The sequence below is a fragment of the Kryptolebias marmoratus genome, linkage group LG17, assembly GCF_001649575.2.
Source record: "Kryptolebias marmoratus isolate JLee-2015 linkage group LG17, ASM164957v2, whole genome shotgun sequence".
NCBI classification, from domain to species: domain Eukaryota; kingdom Metazoa; phylum Chordata; class Actinopteri; order Cyprinodontiformes; family Rivulidae; genus Kryptolebias; species Kryptolebias marmoratus.
Window position 1 is genome coordinate 4,547,765 of NC_051446.1, and position 6,502 is coordinate 4,554,266.

The 6,502-nt window shown below is 39.6% G+C and overlaps 1 protein-coding gene and 1 long non-coding RNA gene across 3 annotated transcripts in view; one reads left to right on the top strand and one right to left on the bottom strand.

The window, feature by feature from the left end:
- Nucleotides 1-6,502, top strand: part of dse (dermatan sulfate epimerase) — a 33,167-nt gene that overhangs the window by 17,334 nt on the left and 9,331 nt on the right. The gene's annotated exons all lie outside the window — the stretch shown is intronic.
- LOC119617912 overlaps nt 1,719-6,502 on the bottom strand; it is a 7,131-nt gene continuing 2,347 nt past the window's right edge. The window contains exon 4 of the long non-coding RNA XR_005234370.1: nt 1,719-2,772. This is a non-coding gene — a long non-coding RNA (uncharacterized LOC119617912). The remainder of the gene's footprint in view (nt 2,773-6,502) is intronic.

A 6,502-nucleotide genomic window follows, 5' to 3' on the forward strand; every position in this document is an offset into this window, starting at 1 on the left:
AACATTAACATTAACATTAACATTAACATTAACATTAAAATTAACACCAACACCAGCATCAACACCAACATTAACATTAACACCAACACCAGCATCAACACTAACACCAACATCAGCATCAACACCAACATCAGCATCAACACCAACACCAACACTAACACCAACATTAACACCAACATTAACATCAACATTAACATTAACACCAGCATCAACACCAGCATCAACACCAACACCAACACCAACATTAACATTAACACCAACACCAGCATCAACGCCAACATCAGCATCAACACCAACACCAACACTAACACCAACATTAACACCAACATTAACATCAACATTAACATTAACACCAGCATCAACACCAACACCAACACCAACATTAACATTAACACCAACACCAGCATCAACGCCAACATCAGCATCAACACCAACATCAGCATCAACACCAACACCAACACTAACACCAACAATAACACCAACACCAACACCAGCATCAACACAAACACCAACACCAACATTAACACAAACACCAACACCAACAATAACATTAACATTAACATTAACATTAACACCAACACCAGCATCAACACCAAAATCAGCATCAACACCAACACCAGCATCAACACAAACACCAACATTAACACAAACACCAACACCAACACCAACAATAACATTAACATTAACACCAACACCAGCATCAACACCAACACCAAAATCAGCATCAACACCAAAATCAGCATCAACACCAACATCAGCATCAACACCAACATCAGCATCAACACCAACACCAACACTAACACCAACAATAACACCAACAATAACACCAACACCAAAATCAGCATCAACACCAACACCAACATTAACATTAACACCAACATCAACATCAACACCAACACAAAAATCAGGTATTGGCCCCGTGAAAAAACAGCTGAAATATCCAAACCAATTTACAACATAAAGAGGTCCCAAATATTATGAAAGATGTTTTCTCTGTTCTGTAGTTTACTTGTTACAAAGTCCAACAACACATGTTCAAGGACAGTCCGTTGCCACTGTGTTTTAGATGGGGCCTTGTCTGTTGTCCAGTTCAAAAGGACACATTTCCTGGCGCAGAATGTAAGCATCCTGTATAGTTATTTTTCACAGTTCTTCTTAAGACTGTTAATTGTCACTCCCAATAACATATACAATGGATTACATTCGGTACTGATGGAAAAAATCTTGTCCAATTCTTCTTTTATACTAAACCAAAAACTGTTGTATTTTCCTACAGGACCAAAGACAGTGAGTTAAGTTACCAACCTCTGTTTTACACTTGGGGCAAAGCGGAGAAAAGTCTGGATTAAATCAGTGATGTAGATGGGGAGATATATGGGCACGATGTAGAATTTTAAGTTAAATGGCTTTTATCCTATTACAAATGCTCAAATATTTAGCATTTTCCCAGGCTTCATGCCAAGCATCATTACTGATCTCTACAGCTAAATCTTTTTCCCATGTCCCCTTTCGGAAAGTCAATTTCGTAATCCCTAGTTCTTTACCAAATATGATGTCTACAGTGAGGGACTACATTTTAAAGACACAACAGTGCTTAGTAATCAAACTGTCTCTCAATGTGAAAAACAATTATTTAAGCCTAGTCTTAAAAGCTCTATTAAGATTTGTTACAGCGCCATTGTTGTAACACCACCACTGATTGGAAAAGAGTTCTTTTTTATCTACCATGGGTTCTGATTGGTCGATTGGAGGGGCATGATACTACATTTATTTCAGGCAGTGGATGACAGATGCCGGAATGTCTGAGAAAAGAACAATTGGATTCTACTAACCAAAAATAATGCCAAGACAATATATTTTGAATCTCCAGAGGATTTTTTTTTTTCAACATTACTTACTTTAGGTTTACTGCCGTGGGAGATAGTTCCTTGTTCTGGCTAAATTAGTTATCCATCTGATTTTCTAAAAACTCTTACAGTCCTTTCAAAATGCCAAAAGTTATCACAAATTGTCCTCAAAAACTGCTGATGATTAAAAACAATTGTGTACAATAAAAACAGTGAGAAGTTTTTAAAAGTAAAAATATTATTTATGCATTACTTTTTTTAGACAGAAGATTATTGCGCTGATCTTTTTCTATTTTCAGAAGTTACCTTCGAACAGTAAAACTTTGGCCAACTTCTGACAAACAGACTCTTTTTAAGATTAGGAGTGTAATCTGGTAACATGTTTCTGTCCAAAGGTGTAGGAACTGTTAACTAAGAGTTTGAGGATTTAAAAAAGTCAGAGTTAAAATCTCTTTATTTGTCTCCCTTGGGAGAAATTAGCCTTGGACAGAGGGGTTCCACTGCACAGAGACATAACATCACAAGGTTAATAAATACAAAAATAAATTTAAAAAATCATTAAAAACCCAGCTGCAACACATGATCCAACCTCTGAATACCTTATTGAAGAACTGAACTTATTAATCAGGAATTAGTTATTATATTCATAGTATAATTAGTTGTCTTATTCATAGGATACTAAACAGCAGTAGCTTTAAAGCAGGTTTTTAACATTTAAAAAGAGCTTCTTTTGCTTCCTCTGCTGAGTCATCAATCTCTGGTTCCAAGAAACCAACCATCTTTCCTTCATGTTTATCAAATTTAATTTGCTGCCTGAAGGACATCTCATCAGAGGTCAGTGTGCACAGCTGGAAACATCTGGTGATTGTTGAGTCTTCACTTTCAGAGCGTTCAGCCTGGTGATCCGTCAGCAGATTCTAACCTCCTGTTAAATTAAAATAAACATATTTTAGATAGGATTATGGTCACTGTTGATTTTCTGACACCTCTGACACCAAAAATGGACTTATAGAATACTTTAAATACAGTAATAAAATAAAGTAATAAAAAAACTTATTAAAATTTTTTTTAATTTTCAAAAGTTTCTAATACTATAATAAAGAGAGTTGAGTAACACTGGCTACAGGGTCACTTGAATGTGTTTTGTGTAAGATAAGGGATCACAATAATTAATATTTGTATATCTGTAATATGTGATACGATGACATGGTGGTGAACCTTAGCACTATGCTTACTCCATCACCCAGCATGCCTGGGGTCTCTGCTGCACAGGGTCTGCTGGAGGACTGCTAACAGAAACTACTCTCAGTGGCTGCGTGCTGCCTATAGACTTCATCTTACTCCATAAGAAGTCAAAGTTTGTTGGCAGTCACGTGGTTGTAAGACATTTGTTTTCACACACACCTTTCATAGTCCATGAGTCACTCAACTCAGAACCCCCAGGAAGCCTCTCCCTCCTCCTACAGGGTTAAGATGGGTTTCTTCCTGCCATCTTCTCAACTTGCCTGTCCTTGTTTTGCTGGAACAGTTGCAAAGACAGTTGTATTTTCTAACAGCCTCCAGCTGCTTCTCAGCTGAGCAGTAGAAGCAAAATGACTCCATTAAAGCTCACCAGCTTTTCCACAGAAACACACAACAACTTCTGACCAATCACATAATACTTGCCGCAAGCTCCTGAGAAAAAGTTCAGCCAGGGCCTTGTGTCACGAAGTGGTGGATGAAACTTTTGTAATGTAACTACGTGAATGAGAGCCGACTTCATGACCTTTTATGGAGTATGACTCCCGCTTAAGGAGACATGACTAGCTAATAGCTTTTCACCAGCACAGAGCTGAACTTCCAACAGCCTTTAGACAGCCTCCCAAAGCTACCATAAATCTGCATTTATTACACGTACAATTATCGCTAAAAGAGGCAGAGGAATAGCTAAACATCTGACACACAGAACAACTGAGAACAGAAGAAGCCGGGAGAGAACCAGAACCCATGCTAAGCTAACGCTAGGTATAGCTAGCAGATCTCAAATACACTGATCAAAACCATGACGTGTTGAAAGACAAAAGGTGCCTCAAACACAGTCCAATAGTAGAAAACAGCTGTATCAAAGGTGTGTACTAGAATGTATAATTGTGCAAAAGTTCAATAAATCCAGTAAAAGAGTCCATGAGCAAACTAATTCCTGAAGTTACCAGCAAGCAAAACAGGCAGTGACACAGTATGACTTACTGCAAACGTCAGCACATCAACTGACTCAGAGGTTCTTACTGCATTGTATATGTACTTCCTGTTTCTTCTTGTGCACTAAAACAGACGGATATGTACATTTCAGTGTGAGCTTCAGAGGAAGTGGTAAAACATTAAAAACCAGCAAAGACTTTCTGTCAGTGTCTCTGTAAAGCCAAGAGGTGCTGTTGCGCCTGATTTAGTAACAAATCACATGTTTTGATCAGAAGCTGTTCCTGTTTTTGAAAGACTTTCCTCTGTAGCTGCAGCAGCAGCACTTCCTCTGTTTATCACAGAATCAAAATGGAAACCACAGCCACTTTGAATAATCTAATTAATCTGCTTTTATTATCACCCGCTGCCAAAGGTGAAAGGACTGTCATGCTTTCATTTGTGTAGCTTTAGCATAATATCTTGTGAATAATTACTCAATGGATTCTAATTATTCTTTCAGAAAGTATTCATTGGTTGTAGTACCGATTAATTCCTGGAGTCAACCCATTTCAAGGTGGCCACCACAGCAAAGCAGATTTACCATACGCAAAAATGACAAAAACTAACCCAATTTCTCAAATACTGACATGAAATTTGGTGTGGTAGGAGCTGAAACTTATCTCCAACGCTTATGATGGGTGCTAACAGATTGTTTTAAGATATTTGTTAGCAGATTGATGTATTGAGACCTGCAACTCATGCACATGTGTTGAGTTTTGTGCCCTGCAGTAGAGTAGCGCTCATGGTCACTGAATTGTACGTGCATGGGCCGTTCAATGCGCATGTGGAGCGTAATACACGCTCGTGCTACACATTTGGTGTAAATTTGACGCCATACAACTGATCAATGTTATTTCATAGTTACCAATGGCAACCACGGAGAAAAGAGCGATGAAACTAAATTTCACTGAGGCAGAAATTGATGATGTTTGTGAGTGAAGTGAAGAACAGAATTTTTTTTTTTTTTGGGAGCCGCAGTAGTGGCATTACAAATAAAAGGAAGTGCTGTGAGTGACAACACGTCGTTCCCACTGTTAATTCAGTGAGTGGGACAGAGAGGACCGGGCTGAGGTGGAGAAAAGGTGGTCAGATTTTAGAGTGGAGGCAAAAAAGCAACTAACTGACCACCGCCAGAGTATGTCAGCTACAGGTGGGGGTGAAGGCGTACCGAACTGACACCATTTGAAAGAAGGGCAGACGGCGTCGTGCTGAAAAGGGATGGTCTGCCAAAAACTGATTGGGTGAGCCCCAGCGAGGCAGCACGCACAGGTGTGAGCGGTATTAAAGCGTGCCTCCTCTGCACTCTGGGGCTTTGAAAAGGGGAAACAATAAACAGTCATCACTGACTGTATTGCTTTCAGCTAAGCTAGCAACGTGCCTTAACTCTTCTGCAGCTTTCTGAGACATCTCTGCTAGACTTCGCTTCCTCTCAAATTAGGCGTTCTCCTGAAACGGCCGAGAGCGCAGGCATGAACAATCAGGCCCGGTCCCAATACTTGCCCTTCCACCCTCCTTCCACCCTCGTGTCCTTCAAATCTGCGTTCATGCTTAAGGGTTTGAGTGTACGGCCCAGAGGTGCAAGTCGAAGACGTAACCTGTACTGTCCCAATTCTCCAATGTCTGCATGCTTGTAACCTGCGCACACGAACCCTTCTGTGCACTTCGACTGAGTACACACTTCATAGAGGGGCGGAGGGTGGAGGGCAAGTATTGGGACCGGGCCTCAATCTGCACATGGATCCTGCTCCTTCCTGTTTGTTGACCAAAAGGAGAGGAGCTGGACCAAGAGGGGCAGCCCACCTTATTTGCATAATGAGACAGAAATGCATACAGTGAAGTAGTGCTGGGCGATATGGAAAAAATCCTATATCACGATATAGATAATTTTATATCACGATAACGATATATATCATGATATACCCCAATTACGTACGTTGGCAGTTATTCTCTGAAAAATATGAAAAAAAAATCTAATTTCTTACCTTTTTCAAGCTTTATTTCGAAGTGATATTTAACTGAACTTTCACAAATGAGATCTGCTGCAATTTAGTGCAGCAATATATATGTACCTGTTACGACGTAACAGTATCAAATGATAAAAGACTCGATTATCTTCGGCCTGCTATAGTTTCACTTTTCGCAACTTTTCCCGTCTCTTTTTCAACTTGTTTGATCTTGCACTTTTTGGATTGTTAAATATTCTTTTTCGTTGTTCTTCTTTAAGTGATAGAAGAGGTTTGTTGTGTTGGCGTCAGATGAGAAAACAGTCTAATAGCAGAGTTAGCATTAGCATTAGCAGAGTTAGCATTAGCATTAGCAGAGTTAGCATATTACCTTTTTCTGCTCCGTGTCGGACTTTTTGAACCAAATCACAGACGTCCCCCTGGTTTTGGTAAAAGTCTTTCTTCTTGGGCTGCCTGCTAGCTGTCTCTACTTGT